The sequence below is a fragment of the Dermacentor variabilis genome, chromosome 7 (genome assembly GCF_050947875.1).
Source record: "Dermacentor variabilis isolate Ectoservices chromosome 7, ASM5094787v1, whole genome shotgun sequence".
Taxonomy (NCBI): domain Eukaryota; kingdom Metazoa; phylum Arthropoda; class Arachnida; order Ixodida; family Ixodidae; genus Dermacentor; species Dermacentor variabilis.
Window position 1 is genome coordinate 114372542 of NC_134574.1, and position 23571 is coordinate 114396112.

Sequence of the window (23571 nt, forward strand, 5' to 3'; positions counted from 1 at the left end):
ACGAGAGGAATACCCCATCATCACGCGTTCAGTTGTCGCTCGCTATATAGTGTTCATTCCTGTGGACCTCCATACTTAGTGCCTTCTTTATGCTTAGTGCTTTATGCTTATGCTTTATGCCTATAGTGCCTGCAGACTACATCCGACGGACCATGAACAAAAGCGGCTGACGATCGAATCAAAATTTTATTTCACATGACAGCTGTTCCTGTGCGCAGCGCGTTGTAATCACAGTCTTCCTTACAAAACGAACGCGGGGCTAAGGGGCCTGCGGAATGTCTGTAAGGGTTTGACAAGGCGTGAAGCACATTGAATGACAGACTTCTACATGGCACTCCCGATCAACTAGACACCATGTCTAATAAGAAGTACATGTATTGCAGAAGACAAAATTCTAACATTTTCACTGCAGTTGTAGTAATGGCACGTATTTAGCTGAAAAAACATGTCCTTTAGCATGTTGAAAAATGTAAATAGATTTGAAAAAATTTTTCCGCATTCGTCACTTATAGTTTTCTGCATGTTCAAATCCCGTCCGGGTAACCGACTTGTATGAACAGAGGGCCCACAAAGAATTGACATTTATTTATCAAGGGACTGCGTTGATTTCGCGATTACCATCGTCGAGCTTATATGCCTGATGGCGCTAGTCCGGTCTCTTCTTCTTCCACAGAGATGCTCTAGGAGTACTGTCCACTACAGTACTTTAATTATAGCGTGTGCGTATATTGTACGGCGTCTGTCGTACAGTTGATTGAGCAAGGTTACTTAAAAATGCGACTTTATGTTTTTTTCTCTTTTCTTGGGGGGGGGGGAGGGAGGTTTGCTCCCTAGTGCAATATGAATAATGAAAGTTATACTTCGGGTACATGTACTACCTAGGGTAAACAAATATTCGTCTTCTATGAGCGTCCTAACCAGCGCTCCATAACGATACGAAAGGATATTTCTTTTTTTTTTTTCATCTGAAGGCTCCGCAGATTTGCAAAATATTTTTTTCTACACAGTATTGCATCTAAGCGCCCCCGAGGAGGAGAAGCCTTCCAGACGTTGAGTCAGTCACCGCGTGCAGCTGTGAGCACCTCAGTTTCTGAGAGGCAGGGGTCGCACACGTATCCGGGGACACCAGGTGTGACGATGGCGATACTCCCATCATTGCACGGCTTCTCGCTCAGTGTACGAGCGCCTGAGTAAGCGAGAGAGAAAAAGGAAAGATGCGGTCTCCGTATTAGTATGAACCCTTATTATACAAGCCTATGCATAGTGTTATTCCAATGCCCATTTCTTCACACATCGGAGTCCCTTAGGGAAAACACGGGGAAGGCGGGAGATGGAAATTCAAGACGATGAGCAAAACGAGAACAAGGTGAAAGCAGGAACTGCTTTCACCTTGTTTCCCCTGTTTCACCTCCCGCCTTCCTCGTGAGCACTCCACGGAATTTACTGTGGGGTGCTCAGAGAATGGACCTCCCCGCTTCCGTAACCGCCAGCCTTGTTCGCTGACTGGATAAATGTGCCTCGATCAGCTCCTCGGCCGTATTGTGCACACCTAGTCATGGTAGGCGTTCTGTGGACGTACTGATCGGCAGGCCCATCGCCTGCTCATATGCCTTTCTGATCATTGTGTTGATTTTTTTGAGTTCCGTCGCGTTGAGTAGTGCGTATGGGATAGCGTAAGTTATTCGAGACACGACGAAGGCTTGGACAAGCCGAAGCGTGTCCGCCTCCCCCATGCCTCTTGTCTTGGCTGTTATTCACCGGATCATGTGGGTAACTTGGGCTGTTGTATTCTTAAGCTTTTGAATTATTATTGTATTGGTGCGATCCGATTGGAAAACCATTCCCAATATCTTTGCTTTCTGAGACGGAATGATGGTGTGTCCCTCCAGTTGTATGTTGATAGTGGGCGAGTCGGATGTGTGCTTCTTTCGCGGTGAGACCAGGAGTAGCTCCGACTTTTGGGGGGGGGCGCAGCTGAACCCGCATGACTTAGCATAGTCGCTCACCACGTCTGCAGCTTCCTGCAAGCGGTTCCCTCGATGTGCGCTCGGGCGGAGGGGTATTGTAACTTATACGTATCTTCGAAACAAGATAGTGGTTGCTCAGCACCTGGGTCCTCTGTGTTGCGCAGAGCTTTATTTTTGCTCTGACATCGAGAAGAAGCTCCCGGCTGGGTCAATAAAAATCTAAAAACAAACATCATCCGCAAGTAATTTTTTGGATATCACGTTCTACTTAAGTGGCCTTTGGTATCGAGATATACCAGCACTGTTGTGTGCGCGCGAAACCAAGCACGCGTGTTATCGCGTGCTGTCTGCGCATGCTCTCTGCCCGGCTATCTCTTATCGGGTAGCCCGTGCTGGTTTTAAAAGACCGCTCGCACGGGCCCACCGCGCGCAGTATGTAACCTGTTGGCTGCCTGCCAAGTAACAGGAATAAACGTTCTTTCGACGCTACGTCTACGCCGCCCAGTTCTTGGATGCCAGACATGACATATTGGCGACGAAGATGGGATGACCGCCGTACGGAATTCGCAGTGTGAAGAACCTGGCCTCTGTGTAAAAGCTTCCCGCCACGAAGATTTCCCTGCGGTGAAATTCCTGAAACTGGCATCACGGCAGCCGAAACTTCCAAGTGAGTCATGAGTCACATCGGCCACATTGAACCTTTCGACGAGACCACGAGTGACTGGCGCTCGTACGAGGAAAGGTTGAAAGCCTATCTTTTGGTCAACGATGTTCCAGTAGCAAAGAAGGTTCCTGCGTTCCTGAGTCTCATCGGCGCGAAGACCTACGCGCTGCTCAAGTCGCTGACGGCACCGGACGCACCGTCGTCACGAGAGTTTGACAGTCTCCTGAAACTCCTGAGCGATCACCTGGCACCGCAGTCGTCTGTCATCGCAGAGCGTGCTAAATTTTACAAGCGGTCACAGCGAAGCGGTGAGTCCATTACCGAATTTGTCGCGGAACTTCGAAGGCTGGTGCAGAGTTGCGAATTTGGAAGTTTCTTGGATGAAGCGCTCCGGGACTGTTTCGTTTGCGGCCTGCTCCGCGAGGACATTCAGCGTGTGTTGTTCACGGAAGACAAAAAGCTAACCTTCCAAAAGGCCGTAGATAGAGCTCTTGCCATGGAAACTGCAACGATTAGCGCGGCGTTCACGCATAACAGCGCATCCCCGGCGTACGAAGTGAATAAGGTTCGAGGCGAAAAGCAGTCTGTGATGTCGGCAAGCTGCTTCCGTTGCGGGTCACCCAATCACTCTAGCGAAGCATGCCCTCATATCGGCGATACATGTTACAATTGTAACCGAAAAGGGCATATTCAACGCGCCTGCAGGAAAGGAAAGAAAGCTAGGGAGGCAAAGCTCCGGAAACGTGTGAAGATGCTCACGTCCGTCCGAAACGAGTCGTCTGTCTCACTTAAATCATTCAACGCAGACCCATTTACTGTACCCGTGAACGTTGACGGTGTCCTACTGACGATGGAGCTTGACACCGGCGCAGCCGTATCCGTCATATCATGGCGCGAATTCCAGAGGTTGTTTCCACGTAAGCGACTTCAGCCAGCATCGTTAAAGCTGCGCACGTATACTGGGGCCATAGTAAAACCGAAGGGTCTGGCGAAAGTCGTCGTGCGCCACAACGACCAGTGCGTGGAGCTTCCCCTGTACGTCGTGGACTCTACAGGACCGGCACTCCTCGGCAGAGAATGGTTGCAAGATATTCGTTTGGATTGGAAGAACCTAGTTTTTTTTAATCACCTTGGTCTCTCTCGAGAAATATCAAAGCACTGGCAAGAAAAGCTGGAAGCCATGCTAGAAAGCCATTCCGAACTTTTCAAGGATGAGCTAGGTACCATCACGGAAGAGCAGGCCGAGCTTGTCCTTCGCGAAGGGTCACAGCCGAAGTTTGTAAAGGCAAGAAGCGTTCCCTTTGCTCTGCAACGTGCAGTAGAAGCGGAACTTGTGAAAATGGAGAAGCTTGGCATCATAACGCCTGTTGCTACAAGCGAATACGCAACGCCCTTGGTACCGGTAGTGAAGAGGGATGGAAGCCTCCGACTGTGTGGCGATTATAAAACCACCGTCAATCCCTGTCTAGAAGTAGACCGCTACCCGCTACCTCGGATAGATGACCTTCTCGCAGCGCTTGCAGGAGGGGAGGAATTTTCGAAGATTGACCTGAGTAGGGCCTACCAGCAGGTAGTTATGGCGGAAGGCTCCCGGAAACTACTGACGATAAACACGCATAAGGGCTTGTATACTATGAACCGTCTGGCTTTCGGCATTTCGTCCGCCCCAAGCATATTTCAAAGAATTATGGACAACATGCTAAAAGGGTTGGAAGGAGTCAGTTGCTACCTTGACGACATCCTGGTCACAGGCAAGACCAAGCGAGAGCACTTCCGTAACTTGGAAGCCGTCTTGTCAAGATTGCAGGAACGCGGTGTGCGCATCCGGCGCGATAAGTGCTCGTTCTTTCAACGAGAGCTCCGTTATCTGGGCCACGTCATCAACGCCGAGGGTGTTTGCGCATCGCCTGAAAAGGTACTGGCACTACTAAATGCGCCTGCTCCAAAAGACAAGCAGCAACTGCAGTCATTCCTTGGGATGGTCAATTATTACGGCAAGTTTGTTCAGCGTCTCTCGACTTTGGCACAGCCGTTGTACAGGCTGCTAAAGCAAACAACGGAGTGGACGTGGGATGCGTCATGCCAGCTTGCTTTCACGGAGATAAAAGCAGCTATGGCTTCCCCTCCAGTTCTTGCCCATTATGATCCGAAGCGACCGCTTCAACTTGCCTGCGACGCATCTCAGTACGGTATAGGCGCAGTTCTTTCGCAGAAAATGATAAATGGATCAGTTCGACCGGTTGCCTACGCATCCCGCACCTTGTCAAGTGCCGAAAAGAACTACAGTCAGATCGAGAAAGAAGCCCTTGCCCTCGTATTCGGCGTAAAGAAGTTTCACTTCTACGTCTACGGTAGGTTCTTCACGCTTGTGACTGACCATAAACCACTGCAAACAATTCTCGGCCCGAAAACAGGCATTCCCGCGATGGCAGCTGCCCGCATGCAGCGTTGGGCGCTGACGCTGTCAGCCTACAACTATGCTCTTGAATTCAAGAAATCTTCCGATAATGCGGAAGCAGACTGTTTATCGCGCTTGCCGCTCGACAGCAGCGAAAAGCAATCAGAAGAAGAAAGCGAAATTTTTTATTCGCTTCGTTTGGAAACGCTGCCTGTCACAGGCCAAGACATCGCTCGTGAAACGAGGCGTGATCCATTACTAAGCAAGGTACTGAACTTCACAAGTGCTGGCTGGCCGTCGCATGTCGCTGAGAAGGAGTTGAAACATTTCTTCGACAAGCGTTTGGAGCTCACAGTTCATCAAGGGTGTTTAATGTACGGCATGAGAGTAGTTGTGCCTTCAAAACACCGAGCCTTCTTGCTTGAGGAACTTCATCAGGGTCATCCCGGTATCGTAAGATGCAAAGAACTCGCGAGGAGCTACGTCTGGTGGCCTGGTATCGACGCGGACCTAGAGCAACACGTGAAGAAATGTGAAGAGTGTCAACAGCAACGGAACGAACCAGCACCGGCTCCGCTTCATCCATGGTCATGGCCGACTTCGCCGTGGCAAAGAGTTCACTTGGATTTTGCTGGACCCATGAAAGACAAAATGTTCCTTGTTGCTGTGGACGCACACTCAAAATGGCCGGAAGTTTATGTCATGCAGAGGACTACGGCGTACCACACAATTCAGTGTCTCCAAGACCTGTTCTCGCGTTTTGGCGTACCCGAGACCATCGTGACCGACAACGGACCACAGTTCGTTTCCGAAGAATTCAAGAGCTTCGTCAAAGGCTTCGGTGGTCGTCATATCGTGAGTGCAGCGTACCATCCAAGCACGAATGGCCTTGCGGAGAGATTTGTACAGACAATGAAATCTGCGTTGCGGAAAGGACGACCCCAAGACTCCTTGCAGGCAACCTTACAGACGTTCCTGGTGACGTACCGCAACACGCCGCATGCGACTACAAGAGAAACTCCAGCAAACCTTTTCATAGGTAGACGACTGCGCACGAGACTCGACGCAGTCAAGCCTTCTGTCGGGGGAAGAGTGGCTCAGCAACAGCTCTCCGATATGGTGCGACGCAAGGCACGTGAGCGACTTTTCAACATCAATGATGAGGTCCTCGTGAGGAATTACAGAGGTCCTGAGAAATGGGTCCCTGGCACTATCATTCAGCAGTCTGGCCCCGTTTCATACAAGGTTCGCGTTAGAACGAATCATGGGGTGCTCATTTGGCGTCGTCATCAAGACCAGCTACTGCTCAGCATCGACAGCTCAAAGCAGAGCATCACGGAAGATTTTATTCCAGATTTCAGGGATCCTGAGAGCGCCAACGAGCCATTTCCAGCTGCGGCCCCTGCGGCAACGACCGACCCTCCAGGGGAGCGACGCTATCCACAGAGGGACCGGCGACCTCCTGACAGATATCAGCCATAGCATTAGTTGCATTGTATAATGTGGCAAAAGGACTTTGTGCTCATTAGGAGGAAGGAGATGTTGTGTGCGCGCGAAACCAAGCACGCGTGTTATCGCGTGCTGTCTGCGCATGCTCTCTGCCCGGCTATCTCTTATCGGGTAGCCCGTGCTGGTTTTAAAAGACCGCTCGCACGGGCCCACCGCGCGCAGTATGTAACCTGTTGGCTGCCTGCCAAGTAACAGGAATAAACGTTCTTTCGACGCTACGTCTACGCCGCCCAGTTCTTGGATGCCAGACATGACAAGCACCTGTTAAATTAGTTGGCCAACATCTGGTGGAGCGTTAGCATGAGGAAACAAGTACTAAGACTCAGGGTTTGCCTGTCTGAGCATGCGCATTTGCAAGGCTGCTGTCTGGCTCGATCTAGGGCTCACTGGTGTAGTTTTTCGCTAAGTTCAGGTTCCGAAAGCCGCGTTGTTTGTTACCGCTTGTCTCGTCAATAAGATAACTGGTTACGTTTAATTGGTTGTAATGACAGATATAATTGAATCACAGTGAGTGTTACCGAGGAAACGACATAATCGTTAAATTACGAAATTACGAAATCATTTATTTGATTACATGTAATTCGTTACGTACAAGTCTGCTGTACTGTGTTGAGAACCATGTTGGCTGTATTGGGTTGTTCACTCGACGAATAGAAACAGCGTTTGGGAATAGCCGGCGTGAATTGGAAAATACTCTCGCTATCGTATTGCTTAGCCTGGGAACTAAAACATAAGAGTGTTGTTCGTGTGCGGTCAACCCAATCAACCCCGAAACAGATAAGCACTACTTGTTATAAAATATTTGCAAGTGACCTGGTATAGTTCTCAAGCATTTCAATTGTAGCAGGCCTGAGACCGCTATGCTATGTCTAGGTTATCCTGTGGTGAGGCCGATGGCATGGCTCAACACAGCGACTACTGGTGTTGGTAAACCAGCATGACAGATATAAGCTTTGTGCTTTGGTGTTGCTTTTTTTCCCTGTAAAGCAATATTATTCAAATAGAATAGCGTGAAAAAAAGAGTCCGACAGCTATTTATGACGACACAATTTCCGCAGGGATGAGGGTATTGGTGGGCATGCGGCGGATTCCGCCGCATAATGACGGAGGTAAGTTCAGACGTCCGCAAGTGATCTCTCTTCATTTCAGTGGACCTAATTAGTAAAATGATTGTCAAAATATTACGCTTACGTTGGCCGCGTTCTCCGGAATGGAGTAGATGGGGCAACAAGCAAACCCTCGCCGCATGCGCTTCAAGGATGGTTCAATGGGTGACCAGTGATAGTGTTTATGCCTGATCAACCACGTGCCACGAGGCCTTAGACAGGAGGTGACGAGAAAAAAAAAACACTCGGGAGTTTAAATAGAGATTTGCACGACTGAACGTCAAAAAGAAACTGACACGCAGGCAAAAAGCTTTGAAGCGATATATGGCAAACAGCAGAAAGAAATGTTCCGCGACGCTACAAGAAAACCTGACCACGGAGGAAATCAAGATAGATAAGAAAATAAGAAAAATTACGGTAGCAAATTAAAAAAAGAGACCCTAGCCAACAAACGCTACAAACGCTATAGCGGACGATCATTTTTCAATTTCCCCTACTTAAAAAAAAGAAATTGGCTTTTGCAAAATATGCAATTCTAGTCTCTGAGCTAGATTATTGAGAGAGGCGTACCTTGCACAATAAATCGAAACGCATATTCAACTAATTAAATAAATTCGCTAATGTATTTATTGGTTATTTTACAGCACATATTACAAATTACGAATTGTAGCCCGTGAGTTTGCAAAGCGTATCCACTTGGAGTGAGTGAGGGAGTAAAGATTTTATTTCAAAACAAGATATTGACGGGTGACCTTGTTAGGCAGCCACGAGCTCCTGCAAAAATGTACAGACTGACGCCAGCTTGAAGGTATGCGCCGTAAACTCACCGTAAACAATTGCACTGTTCTTCTACCTAATTTTTTCACCAAAATGCTCTTTTCGGCATAGAAGCACAAGTAACTTGAACGCCTATGTATTTCGTTCCACATTTCGGCAAATTATTTCTCGAAACTGGTGTCATCTTGGAGATTTATTTCAAATGTATACGCCTTGCAAACTCATTGGTCACCATGATTAAGTTGCAATATGTGCCGTAAGTGAATAATTAAGAAGTTAATTAGTGAACTTTCGTAAATTAGTTGAATATGCGTTTAGATTTCTCGCGCTAGTAATGTCCACTTCTTCGAATGATCAAACTCAAAGACAAGAATTATGCCATCATCCATAGGCGATTGTTACAATATTCCGGGAAACTCAAAAATTATCATCCCGCATAGTAGAAGTTTATTTTACCACATAAGTACACTGATGTATACAAAGCGGTAGGGATGGCAGGATAAAAGCTGCATAACGGCAGCTTGACTAGTCTCACCTCCCGGCGAATGTGCGAATATGCGTGAATATGCGTGAATATGCGAATATGCAGAAAAGACCACGAGATGATTACACAAACGGAAGATCAAACGCCACGAAGGAAAAATAGTGTGGCAGAATTTCCTGAGAGCAGGTCGGGACATGTGGGCTTAGCTGCGCATGCGCATCGAGATTCCAATCTGAAGAAGCTTCGGGCTGCTGATTCCTGGCTGCCGAAGACGATTACGGACTCTCATCGCGTGTCGATCAATCTGCTGAGGACTTAGGCCTTGGGCACTTGGCCTGCCAACGACAGCTTCAGCTCACTGAAGCTCACACTGAACTTCAGCTCACTGAAGCTCACAGCTCAGCTCACAGTCCACGCTGCACCGACGTCCACACCACACTGCCGCTTCCCGCAGCTATCAAGCCACCCTCTCCCTCGCCTCGCCAGGACTATCACGTGAGGAACCACTGTGGCGATGCAGGAGAATAGGAGATGCTCTTCCCACAGCCGCGTATAAGCCTCACTAATGGCGCTAATGGTGGGCACTCTTTCTAAATTTAGATGTAGAAGCAACACGAGGTAGGCTACGTCAGAGCCGGCTGTACCCCAAAAACTCGGATTTGTTACGAAAGAAAAATTAAAAAGTAAGAAAAAAATTAGTGGCGACCGTTTCGAAAGGGGTACCCGTTCACGCTCGTCGTGGCGGATTCTTGTTATCTAATTTCTGTCGCGACCTCAACCGGCTTTAAAGTATAGAAGCCCGAGAGTAAATTTCACAATTTTTTAGGCGTTGACGTTTCACATGCTCATGTTCCGTCTATGGTCGCTTTCGTGTGGTGACGCATGCATCTCTAACGATTCCCTGGGCGTAATATCAGCTTTCCTTTATTTTCCCACTTTCCCTACTTTCCTTTCCCCTCATTCTTAAATGTATGCTGACATTACCCTATCAAAACCGAATGCCAAAAGAAGGATCTGTTTTTAAGTATACTACGAACTCGGTGGAACGTTACGGCTTCAATATTTTCACTCCATAAGTGTCGCTATTATAAGGAAAACGTTACTCACACACTGCCTTGTATTGACCGTAGCAGGTGCAGTTGAAAATACACCTCAGTTCGGTCTTCTCATATGCACAGATCTCATCTTCGCTACAGTATGGACCCTGTAAAGAAGGTGTTAGCGATAACAGTCAAAAAGCGCTACAGAAACAGTATTTTTGTAACGAGGGTTATAAGCAGCAGCTACTTCACCTTGTTGTATTCACAAAGAACTTATTTCTAGTTGCAATGAATTGGCGTTACGATTATATACTTTTGTGATGGTAATCTTATGCGACGCTGGAATCTAGGCGCGGAAACAGCTTTCGATGTGAACGGTGACGCTTCTGCTTCGTCTGCCCATTGTAGTTTTTCTTTTGAATGCATAAGCATTTATATGCCTGCCGAACGAGTAAACCTGTCGGTGATGCGAGACGAATCGCTATAAAGAAAATAATCTGTAAAGCATTGTTTCTTTGGAGGCTTTGTTGAAATATTTGGCGATAGTGGAATAAAAACGATCTTTAGAAGCATATGCAAATACGACTTGGCGTATTGTAGATATCGCGAGAATTCCGACTTGGGGAAAATTTAATGCCAAACACGCCACGTCCCCGTTGCGCTTCGGTGGTCGCTAAATGCGCCTTCCCTTGGGGCGTTCCTTCACCAACCAAAACGTCACCTATCTATGAGGCCCCATGCGCCTCACGTCGCACAACACATACAGATAAGCAGTCGATGACTAGATAAGGATGATAAGGAGTGATGAGGGTTTATATGGGTCTCATCACGGTTGATAGTGGTTCGACGCAGATAGATGAGGCGCCTAAGCGCCATAAGGGCTTATAATGGTTGGATCAATTCCGATATTGTTAACAAACACTGATAACGCTTGACAAGGGTCGGACCAAGTTCGACAAGGTTGACATCACCAATAAGGGTTTATGAGTCGGATAGAGTCCGATAAGGTTGATAACCAGTGATAAGGGTCGGATTTAGGCGGGTATAGGTTGATAACGACTGAGAAAGGTTGATAAGCTTTATACTGGTCGGATAAAGTTTCATAACATTGATAATGACACCGGACTCGATGGATATGAGCAAGTGACACAATGCTTATGCATACAGAAGAGCTTCTGCATGAATTTATTTTAATATTTTTTCACAAATTTCTTTGAGCATCCACGCATCTTGTACACTTAATTGCGCCTTTCGGTTTCACTGTATGATAGCCACATTGCGACAACGTGGAGACAATTTTTGTTAAAATTGTTTTTCCTTATTGTGCTTGGGTTAGTACCTCTTTGTGATCACATTTACTGCGGGCATAGTGCTTAACGTATCGAATGGCAGCATTGTCCTATAAGGCAACATTTGATTGCAGAAGACACTGTATTGGTAACGGCACGATCTTAGGTTAAAGAAAATAACCTCACGCAGGAGTTTCATCTCGCCGATGTTATAGTTTTGCAGCTGTTACGACTGCAGAGGGAACATACCGAAAACCCCCACAGAGGTACTCGAAGGAGTAAAGACGGTCATATAAGAAAGCGCTAGTGCAGGGCGCGGCCTGTAGGACACCCTATGCACTTGTCACAACCAATGCCTTGTACGAGGTGCTTTTTTTTTTAAGCTGCCCCAATTCAAAAAATCACCTGTAGGAGATGGCACAGTTTGGACAATTGCTCTAAATGGTCGGTGAGGCGGGCATTACTTCTCCAGAGATCAATATGATTAATTGAATAAGTAACTAATTACGCTAAATAAATCTTTTATTCCTTACATTACGGCACATACTTCAATCCACGAATTATAGTCGGCGAGCTCACAAGGCGTATCCACTTGGAACGAATTCTCAGGACTGCACCAGTTTCGAACCAATAATTTTCAAAAGATGCATTCCCAAATTAGCGTTCCCGTTACTTTTGTTCTTCAACGCTCAAAACAGCGTTTCCGTAGAAAAATTTAGTGGAACAACCGTGCATTTTTACCGCCAGTTTGACAGTGAAAATTTGGGAACCGGTCAGAGCCCCGCAATTGTTCCCAGTTAATATGCCTTGCAAGCCTACTAGCTACAATTGGTAGATGGATATATGTGCCTTAAAGCAATCAATTAAAAACTTAAATAATATAGTTGCGTCAATATTAAATTAGGTCTTTTTACTTCCACTAGAAGCAATGGCTGCCTCATCGAGTAATCTACCTCACTGATTATAATTAAGCTATCTGCTACAGGCAAATTTTTAAAATTTTGTACAGCTAAAAAGCACCCTATGTAGAGTGTCCTTATAAATTTTGTTGCGAGAATATAGATACGCCGTGTTATACCAGAATATCTTAGTGTGTTTGTTACACATACGTTGTGTTTTTGTTTCGACTTTGGAAAAGAAGTTGGCCGTGCAATAAACCATCTATATTACAGTGCTCTTTCTTTTTAGTTCGAGCCCTTTTTTGACGCGCACAAATGTTACTCGAACTACGTCACTACAGACTAATTACGTGGCAGGCGGACCTAACTTTCAAGAAAGAAACAAGGCAATGAATTCGCTAATCAAGCTGATTACAATAATTAACTGCCTTAATTACAGGCTTTAAGGCACAAGCTTTTATTGGAAAGTTGAAGAAGACTGCCAAAGCGTCTTGTTCCGTGTTTAAACATTTCAAAAAAAAAAAAACGGCCACGTAAGCCAAAATAATTGGTTTTGAGATTATTTGTTTAATTTAACAGAGTACGCCCACAGGGATGCGTAGCACAGCTTGTGGTCAACTCTCATTTTAACGTAGCAGGGCGGCGCAACAGAGTCATCAGATGTCGACCACCTGAGGTTGTTTATAGTGTGCACACAATGCATGGGTCTCGGGCGTTTTTTTTTTTTTTTTCGCTTCCATCGGAATGCGACCGCCGCGAACGGGATCGAACCCGTGACCCCAAGTTCATCCGTCAGTGTTGATATCGTGGTTTTGACACTTAGAAGCCCCGAGGTTTCGTAAATTTTTCGCGCCGTATTTCTGTTTACTGTTTTAGAACTACCCACGCATTCATTTTTCTCCTCGGTGATTGAGAGACTACAGCGCCGCAATTCCCTTTATCCGTCCTCGTAGGGAACTCGGTGGCTGAGACGGGGAAGAGTGCTCGTGGTCGCCGGGACTCACCCTATAAGAATGGCAGCGTGTCTCCAGGTTCTTCACTTTTATGCCTGCGGTAAAGTGTCAGATAGACAAGTTCAGATTTCTTTTGCTCTTCACTGAAGGTTGAAGCTATCTTATATTCTGGAGATTATTGTTCGAGAACCAACTTCCGAGGCATATTACATATTTCTTGAGCGCGCTATTCCTTCAAATATATTTGTCGCAGTTTTTTTTCCTCAATAATGTGCACCGGGGCTGCTCATAAAAGGGATAGTATGTTGCTATCGGTGTCATTTTAAGGACTTCGAATTTTCAATTTAGGGACTAACTGTCGCTGTAGCGAGGCCAGCTATATTATAGCATAATATATCTAATTGCACCACCAGAAACAAATATATGAGTCGGGAGCTATACTGTGAACATTTTGACTTAGTCTGAAGAACAAAAATAACGTACAGCGCGAAAGACAAGGACTGCGAAGACGACATACACAGCGCTGACTTCCAACAACATTTAATTGCGTTGCCACATCGTGTGTATATATAGAAGAAAGGGCATGCGCAGAAAATGAAAGGCAGTCACATGGGGTGTTCTAACAGCAAGTCACTGAACTAAAAGCATGCCCTTTCTTCTATATATACACACGATGTGGCAACGCACATAAATGTTGTTGGAAGTCAGCGCTGTGTATGTCGTCTTCGCAGTCCTTGTCTTTCGCGCTGTACGTTATTTTGGATCACGAATTACCAACTAGCTCAAGCAACCACCCTAGTCTCAAGAACTGTTAAAGTATATTTAGAGCGTACTGCTGCGTTGCTTCGCTGAAGTTTGGCAACACTATCGCACTTTTTCTTGTAATCAATCTGTGAAGCACCTGGCTCTTCTTTCTTTTTTCTGTTTATTCGAAAGAACAAAGAAAGAAGTAACATTAAAGTAAGGACTGGGTCGATATCAGAGAAGCCACGAGCCTGCGGTTGACCGCAGACTGGTCTTGCTGACCGTTTCCAATGTTACGATTTCACGAACTTAGAAAAACAAACAATACCCATCCTGCCACTACACTGGCTCGCTTTATTAGATGAGTTTGCATGTTTTACGAATTTCAAGTTCCTGTGAAATTTTAACTGATGTTCGTGCGTGTGGTTAAAGAAAACCCCTTGTATACGAAAATATCACTATCATTGTAGACCTGAGCTGCTGCCCTTTAGACAGGGGAGACAAGGTGTTAGAAACCTTGCGCCTTTAGAAACTCTGCCAATTAAAATCACAGACAACACAGAACGGGTCATACCCAGAGTAGAGAAAATTAAAATTCTGGGTCTTCTCACTGACGCAAGGAGCTGTAATGCTACGGCCTTGAACCGTCTCACAGGTCAGGCCAACAGTACTTTAAAGCTCCTCGGCAGGGTCTCAAATCGAAATGCAGGCCTCAAGGAGGACAATCTCATCAGAGCATATCATGCATTTTTCATCAGTCATGCGACGTACATTGCATCATACCTGAACTGGGGGAAAGGAGAGAAGGCTAAGCTAAGCGCACTTATACGCTCCGGACTCGAAAGGGCTCTGGGACTCCCGCACGGAACGAGTACCGAACTCCTCAACAAGTTAGGACTTCATAACACTATAGATGAGCTCATTGAGGCACATTCGATGTCACAAATTGCAAGACTCTCCAACACTAAGCCAGGGTGCAAAATTCTAGACGAAGTCGGAATACTGCCTCGAGGAGGAGACGACTCTAAGTTCAAAATACCCAAGGAGGGGAAGACACAATTAGTTGTAGACACCATATATAGAGATATTCATCCTGTCCACAACAAGGGCAGAAGGGACGCCAGGGCCAAATGCATTCTGGGTAAACTGCACCAACAACAAAGCTCAGCTCTTTTTGTCGATGCAACTAGTTATGGATCGGGCAACCGCTACGCTATTGCCATGGTCGATGAGAGCGGTAAATTAATAACCGCGGCGTCACTAAGAACGAGCTCCATTCATGCCGCCGAAGAAGCAAGCATAGCACTTGCAATTACAATGAGGAGAGGCTCCACGATTTTCTCCGATTCCCGTACAGCTATTAGGAATTACTCAGCCGGCTTCGTCTCAATGGAAGCACACAAGTTACTTATACACAGTATTAATACTCATAATTACGACCAACTGGATAGCTCACACCTAGTCTGGTTTCCGGCTCGTCAGGGCCACTCGGTCAGCCCCGATGACTGCAATCCTAACGAGCAAGCTCACTCTGCTGTGCGAGATCTCACATGCCACGCATCAGATCAGGAACTGCTCCAGGATGACCGCGGCTCCTACAAAGACCCACTTACTACTTTTCACGAGATCACCTCACACTATAGGGACGGCAGAAGGTTTTTTCCTCCCCCCCCCCCATAAGAAGTTCAACCGAACTCAGGCAGTCACATTAAGAATGATTCAAACTAAATCTTATCCCACACCTTTTGTGCTTAAAAAAATTGACCAGGATTTTCCCGCGGAATGTAACAGTTGTGGACACACTCCGTGTCTATTTGATCATATGTTCTGGCTGTGCCCCAACCAAAGGGCTTCGGATCTCAACAGTGAGGAGGACTGGAGTCGGCGCATATCCAGCGAAGTCCTCCAAGATTTACTGCTGGCCGTCCAGAGAGCTCACGACATCGGGAAAGCTTTTGGCCTACCGGTGCGCCTACGTGGGCGGAGCCACCGACTTAACCTGGGTGCTTGTGCCCTCGGACCCTAGTTTCCCTGGACTAAAATAAAGTTCTTGCCATGCCATGCCATTGCGAATGTGCTGCACTGAAGCTGTAAGGGCAATAAAGAAAAAAAATAACAGCCATTCCACTCTGTGAAGATGGAATTGCACCGAAAGCTGACGACAGTCAAAGCTCCCAAAGGAAAAGCAAAGTTCTTTCGCTGCCATTCCATCTTCACAGAGGGGAATGGTTGTCATTTGTTCGTTCAGCATCGCGGGAACGTTCTTCGCCGGTGGTCGTCTCGCGCCGGCGCCGTTTACATTCTCGTTGCTGGTCCCTCCGGCGCTCCTCGTGCACATGTTGTTCTTCGGGTGTACGAACTATACGTGTCCGCCCAATCGATAACGCAGCTGTGTTTAGCACCGTTACCTCTCCGGCTTATATACTGAGATAACCTTGACGACACGCTATTGTATATGGCGAGCGTTCTAATCGGTTCCGCATTTTGACATCAGCGCCGCCGCACTGCAGCCGTACGTGATCACACATAAAGCAAACAATGAAACCCAATGTGTATGGGTTTGTTAGAAATCGCTATGTGCGTTTCTGATGCCGGATTCCGAAAAAACTACGGAAGGTTAGTCATATACAGCTTTCGCTGTAAAAAAGAAAGGCAGCGGGGGTGGCGCAGTGGTTATCGTATTCTGCTGCCGAGCACGGGGTCGTGGGGTCAAATCCCGGCCGCGGTGGACCCCTTTCAAGGGAACATAATGCAAAGCCACTCATGTGTCATTCTTTGGGTGCGTGTTAAAGAATCCAAGGTAGTTGAAATTAATCCGCAGTTCCCTGTTAAGCCACCCTGGACAGACCCGTTTTGCGGCTTCCGGACGTTAAACCATGTAATTTTCCTAAAAAATCATGTCACGAGTTTTATGTAATACAGCCCACTATAAAAAAGAGAAAAGAAAACAGCCATCTTGTGGTGACTTCTGGTCCTAGTGACGTCAAGTGTAAGGTCCTGTTTAAAGTATAAGAATGCCTATCACTGCAGAAACCCATCCTCGTATCTCAGTTTCTTGGCTTACCAGAAGTAAAAGCGCTTGCTAAGAACACTACGAGAACGGTGCAGGTCAACTATTAGAGGGGTAATGGTAGCAAGGGCAGTGTCAGGAGTTCTTTTTTTTTTTTAATGCAAGGGGCTTAAAAGATTCACTAGTTGGACGTAAGAAGCCGGTGACCCGTGATGACCCTCTTCTTTGTGACCAATGATTTGTTGTCGTTCGGGTCGGGACATGGTCCATCCCTACTAAATCACGGAATCTAAGCCGGGCTACGTGACGTAAGAGAGGAGTGAATTGTAGAAATTCGCCAGCGGCTCTCTCATTCGGTGATCGTGTGCGCAAGTAGAAATTTTTTGTTAATGGATGTAGGAATACAATGGTCGACAACAGCGTCGGCGAGCAGCACGAATTTCTGATATTTATATATATTTCTATTTATATATTTCTGAAATATATATTTCTGAAATTTCTGATATTTTTATGTTTGCTGACATGCTGTCCCGTGAAACTTGGGATCGTTACAACTTTATCGATCACTCTTGCACCACTAAAAGTCCGGATAGCATGTAAAAGTGTGCCTGTACCTGATGCGTTCGTGTTTGCTTGTCAGTGCGTGCGTGTGTGCGCGCGTGCGTGCGCGTGTGCGTATCACACTCCTTTCTGAAGACAGATGATGATGATATATCGGGTCATGCCTAGCCCCTGCCTTGATCGACCTGTTTCTCGCCCGTGATCGCACGGCAGACATCTAAAAGACAAACTCGCCACGCTAAAGATTTAAAAAAAAACTTTAAATACGTGGACGACTAACTCATCATATATGATTTCAATTCAAATAACACTGAAACACTGAATGACGCGGTTGCCGCGTTTAATGAATGTCTTGACAATCTGGTTATTGCACACGAGCGACCTAAGGATAATACTATCCAGTTTTTAGATACCAAACTAAATTTGACCGCCAATCATTGCTGTTGGGAAAACCACCCTAGAGAAACAAAGATGCGGCTTCCGCATGCCTCGTCCCGTTCGAAGTTGGTAAAGCGAGCAATCGGAAACCTCTGTTTTGTGAATGCGTTCCGCAAATCATGCCCCCACCATATGCCTGGCAGTTTTTTTAGACAAAAAGAGCGGCTACTGGAAGCCGGCTACCCTATCCACGCACCTTTATCAGTGGAGGAAATTGCGCTGAAAAAAAAAAGAAAGAAAAAACTGGCGGAACCGGGTGCTAAGGGCGAGCGCAGCCACGAAAGTACAAAGAAGGTGGTTGTACCGCACAAGCATGGAATGTCACGTGGTTTAAAGAAAGTGTGCCGAAATGTTGAAGTGGACGTCGTATTTTCAGCTCCACAAAAGCTGTCAAGCATATGTAAGGCCACCGATTCGTTGAGAAAGACTCGCCGAGGCTGCGCGAAGAACCATCGGCCGCCATTTGTGCACTGAGCGCAAGGTGTCGTATAAAGCTCCCCTTTCTCGTGCGGCAAAGTTTACATAAGGCAGACAGGCAGATGCCTCAATGACGGGCTAAGGGAACACAAGCGAAAATTGAACTGTTATCGAGATGGACATCCCTCCGTGCATTGTGATGATTGCGGGTGTAAACCACTGTTTAAGGATTGTGTAGTCGTGTTTAGAAAATTACAGATCAATATACGAGGGAGATTGTAGAAGCAAGCTAGATTGCAAAAGAAGGTGCAAACTGCGTCAGCGCACCGTCGATTACTCCGAGCAGAAAGGAAACGGCCTATCTGGAAAATGGTGGGTTGCGCGTGCTATGATTTCCACTCGTGTGAGCCGGCATAAATACCATGCTTTTCTGAAATAACATTCAGTTGATAGTTAGCGCACTTCCTGTCGCTTTTCTTGTCCGTGTCAATCCAGCGCTATGATTTCAATTGATGCAATTTATGTATAAGATTACGTTTGTCAGTCTCAGCAGTGTAAGCACAACAACAGAGACGATCCTTCACTGATGAACATATCAACAGCGTTCAAAACTACACAGGTAAATACAAGTTCTGTTGCATCTAAAGAGTGCTTGAATATTAAGGGACAAAAACAGCCATTAGGAAGCACATTAGTAATGGTGTACAGATGAACGGTAGTTGGAAGTGAAGGAAGACGAAAGCTAATGGCAGTATTCGGACGACCATGTTTGTCTCCGTCTGCAACCGCCTGCTCGCGACACATATTCATGTCGTAGTTCTGGCACGTAATGTCCTCAAATTTAAATTTTAAGATATTTTCAAAGCTATTACACGGAGTCATTGCTTTGAGATGAAGCACCAGCTAAAGTGTTTTATTTTTTTTATGTCCTTAACTCAATTACTACAGGAAGCCGGATAAACGCGTTATTTGGTTGACATTCTTCATGAGAACTCTTTTAGCGCAACCCCCTCCCTGTTCAGTTCTTTTATTTTGCCAAAAAATTCTCACTTACTGCGAACAGGAGAGCCAAACTTGAATATAGCTTACACATTATGCGACCAAAGTGACCCACCAGTTCGTGATAACCTTTCAACTTACTCTGCTGCAAGCAGCTCATATCATACTTAAGAAACTCTTCCGGACTAACATGCTCAAGCACTTCTCAACAAACATGCTCAAGTCTGGCGGTGCAGTGTCATGGCTGCCAGTGGTGGCCATTGCACGGCCTGTTGCATCTGTGTGTTGTCAATGGGACTTTCCACTAACTTGCCCCCGTGAGGCTATCATCGAGCCTCCTCTTTGTGTATTCTCAAATTGGGAGCAGCAGGCGCAAATGATGGGTTGTACAGAGCTTTCTTATTTTCCTCTCTGTTGTAGTTGCCTTAATTTCTGCAAGAAAAGATTTTAAAAACGTGTTGCGTAATTATGGAAAACCACACGGCTTTATTTAGCATTATGCAAAACAGTGGCATGAAGGGCAGGCAGCCTACAATTCTAGAGAGTCGTTTTTTTATGCTATACCCACTGAGCGGCAGATATGTGACGACGATTGTTGACGTGAATTCTTGCTGACGTCCTAAATTCCTGAGCATGTCTATACAATTAGTGTTATAAATAGGGTGTCCCACGTAACTTGAGCCAAACCTTGAAAATATGCAAATGCCACGTAGCTGGACAGAACCAGAGTAATGTTGTTTACCATCGCTTGGAGAACCTCAGATTATATTTCGCGTTCCGCCTAATTGCTTAAATAGTCTTAGTTAACTGATCAACTTGAAAAGTGTCGATGACAAAATTGCAGAACGACCCGAAAAACTCCCGATGTATCTTCCTGTTGCTAAACACGTACTATATAAAAAAATGTTTTTTTTTTTCAATCATGAAAGAAGCCCACGAACGCACGCAAAATTGCCACGTGACGAGACGCTCGTGCCTTGGCGCGCATACGCGGTCGGGCTTCTCTCATGCATGGCATAACACTGCTGTGTAGCAGGTATTGAGCGATAGAAAACTGTATCGGCAGTATTCCATGCTGCACTATAATTTTCTCATTGACACATTTCATCTCGTTGTAACATTTGAGAAATTGATAAATTAATTAAGACTAATTATGTAATCAGGTGGGATGCGAAAAGTAGTTTGTCTCCAAAGCGATGGCAAACAACATTACTTTGGTTCTGTACAGATCCCTGACATTAGCATATTTTTAGAGTTTGGTTCAAGTTACGGCGGACACCCGGTATGCACACTACACATTACGCATTATCACATTATGAAAGCAGTATACTAGCTTTAGCTCTTTGACATTCTTCAATAACTACTTAGCAACTCACATTCGAAATTCGTCGTGTTGCAGTTCATACTTCGGCAGGTGAAACCGGTCAGGCACTGTAAATGCGCCATATATGTGCCGTTACGATGGTACCTTTCCTTTAGAAAAAATAGTTTGGTGCGCGGGTTCGGTTGTCTTGCGGAAGACGTGCGAAATGACGAGACTTCCTCGTCATGCATCTGATATGAAAAATTAGACGCGATCAAGGCGCCTGTAGTTGAACGACAGCGGAAAGTTCTAAAGTGCGATCGAATGTGAAAACGAGTTGAAGTCTACACAAACGCACTTAGACATATGGCTGCAATATACACGAATAATCAATTAAAACTCGTAAACGTTCACTTTCTCCAGTATTTCTTAAATAGCATTTGTGTAAGAGCTCTGCTCCGCAGTGCACCCAACCACTATGGATTTACGTATTTGAGTATTACATATATTTTAGTGCGTGGTGTCAAAAATTCAACTCCCGTAGAGCCATTCCTCCAGCTTACGCTGTAACTGTCCTGCGTGGGCCGCGCAGGGCTGTGACATTTATCAATTATTCCTTTATTTTTTGCTGTGAATAAAGAAAAATAGAAAAGCCGGGTACTCTTTACCTCAATGTCCCCATAGCACCGATGTATAACGAAATAGAGCAAATAGAGAGGAGATGAGAGAGAGAGAGAGAGAGAGAGTAACAAAGCAAGACAATATAGAGATGTTAACCATGTTGCCCCTTAGATTGTTGCGCTACATAAACAGAGGGGTACGAGAGAAGGAAAAGGAAATGAATACTTAGAAGTCAATGCTTACGATGTGGTGTCTAAGCTAAAAGCACCGGCATGGTTGACACGCATTCATGCAGGCGTAGGAGAATCTTGAAGAGTTGATGTTTTGGCGCTCAGAGAGTTTGCTAAGGCACTACCTATTCCTTGTCTTGCGTCAGCACCCACGCGGTGTGGAGGTCACAGCGGCTTGGCGGAGAATGGAAACGCTGAGCACCGGCAAAATGTCATTCTCATAGTACATTCGATGCTTGTTTGCATGCATCTGGACACAGTGGAACGCCAGAGGTAACACGGACAACTTACAAGAGGGCAAACACCCCATTGTTGCAGCGCTAGAAAATTCTGTCTGAACGGTAACGGATAAAAAAAAGATAGTTCAGTGCGGCTGGTTGTGACGTATCTCATTACTTAAACAGGACTCCACAGTCGGCTGCACCTTGAGATAGCTATAAAAACGAGCGTTTGCATTGCCTGCACTGTTTCACCACTGACGCTTCTTGAGAAACGGCAGCATCATATGCGTACAAGATGAAGCTCGAATTGACGGAGATTACTCCCACCGCCCTCTCAGCCCTTCATAGACTAAAGCTGCTAGACACTCGTGAGTAGCGACTACGTTATTAGAGTGGTCGGCAAGACAATTACAAGCCGGTCTTAAGAACTAAGCTTTTTATGAATTCGACATTAGATGCTACACTTAGTATAATCCAGCTTGAAGGCCTTTCGGCTTAAAGGCGCTCGTTGCGAGGCCCCTCCGGTGTGAGCAATCCGTGTAGCAGGGTGCGTGAGGACAATGTAAAGCCCACGCTAGAAAATTTTGCCTACCAATGACGCCTACATCTGCTCTACATTCCGTGCCCCTTGACAACATTCAAGAAGGCATTCTATCTCTCCTTCACGCATACTGTCTGAACGACGCAGAAAAGTTGTGAAGCAAGTGCCTCGTTTCGCCTCCAGCGTCAGAAAGCGTGCGCAAGGGCGTTGACGAGATAGTCCTGATCAAATAACCATACTCATGCTCCGTGAAAGTAAACAAACAAGTGTTTAATTGAATTGAGATCGTTACCCTTCCTTTTGTAAGAGACAAAGAGTGATTAAGAATCCAGTCCCACTTACGTCGCAGGTGTCTTTGTCCGCTCTGACGCCTGCATGAAATGAAAACAATCGCGTGTTTGTCTCGTATTTCTTTCGTTAAGGCACTTGACCGAGGCTTACTTATTTCGTTAAGCAAAAGCCTACTGAACACAATAATATGTGACTGATCAAATTAACACATGCTTAGTGTTTGTTCTCTTCGAAATGCTGCTTGTTCACAATAAGACTATATCTTTACGCGCGATACCTTACGTTTGCGTCATCACGAGGAGAAGTGCATTTGCATACTTGCTCTTAATTTTTTATTAACTCGCTAAGAGCACTTCGAGTGGTATGTAGACAATGAGCATAACGACCTTAGTTGAAATTCAATAAATAGGGACGAAAATAATACTTGGGCGTTGAAACATTACCTATACGCGCTAGGTTAAACCTCCGGTCGCTGATTATACAGATCGCCACGAATGATTGTACCGAAACAGCAAGAGTAACTTTGTCGCAGGGCGAAACATCTCCAGGAGGTTTCCTGTGCAGGCTTGTCCCATCGTGAACAGAGGTATTGTACGGAACACAAAACTCCCCATAGCTTATGCTGACTCTCGCAGTAGCGCAAGTTTTCCATCCAACGTGTTTTAGTTTGTAAGCTCGCGCCCAGATACGTACCAGGCTGACGAGCCAACAACTTACAGAAGCTCGCGTTCCTGCACCCAACTGTGACGTCACGGTGAGGAACACATCTCCGTCCACCACTGCACTCGCTGTCCTGGAATGCGGAGCACACAAAACAGCAAATTAAGGGCTGCCTCATGCAACAACCGTGCATTGCTCGGCTCTCAAAGGCGATGCCACTACACGGTTTTGAGCCGTCGTGCAACTGTGTGGAAAATGAAACTGTCGCACTCTAACGATGCAGTACAGGTATAGCCACGGCGGTGAGTAACCACCCGTGTACAGGCGCGAGCTTGTGTCACGTACGTGAACGTTTCTTTGGCGACTTCCGCGACACCGTTTCCTACGTGGTGTACGTATGCGCTCTGGAGCAAAAGTCTACAAACTGCGACAACAGTAATATATATATA

At 46.0% G+C, this 23571-nt stretch overlaps 1 long non-coding RNA gene across 1 annotated transcript; it reads right to left on the reverse strand.

Annotated features, from left to right (window-relative positions):
* Positions 1-867: 867 nt before the first annotated feature.
* Positions 868-23340, reverse strand: LOC142587038 (uncharacterized). The gene is made up of 5 exons (XR_012829341.1): positions 23180-23340; positions 22514-22542; positions 13138-13181; positions 10013-10109; positions 868-1186 (listed from the first exon to the last, which is right to left on the reverse strand). It is a non-coding gene; the product is annotated as an uncharacterized LOC142587038 (long non-coding RNA).
* Positions 23341-23571: the final 231 nt, after the last annotated feature.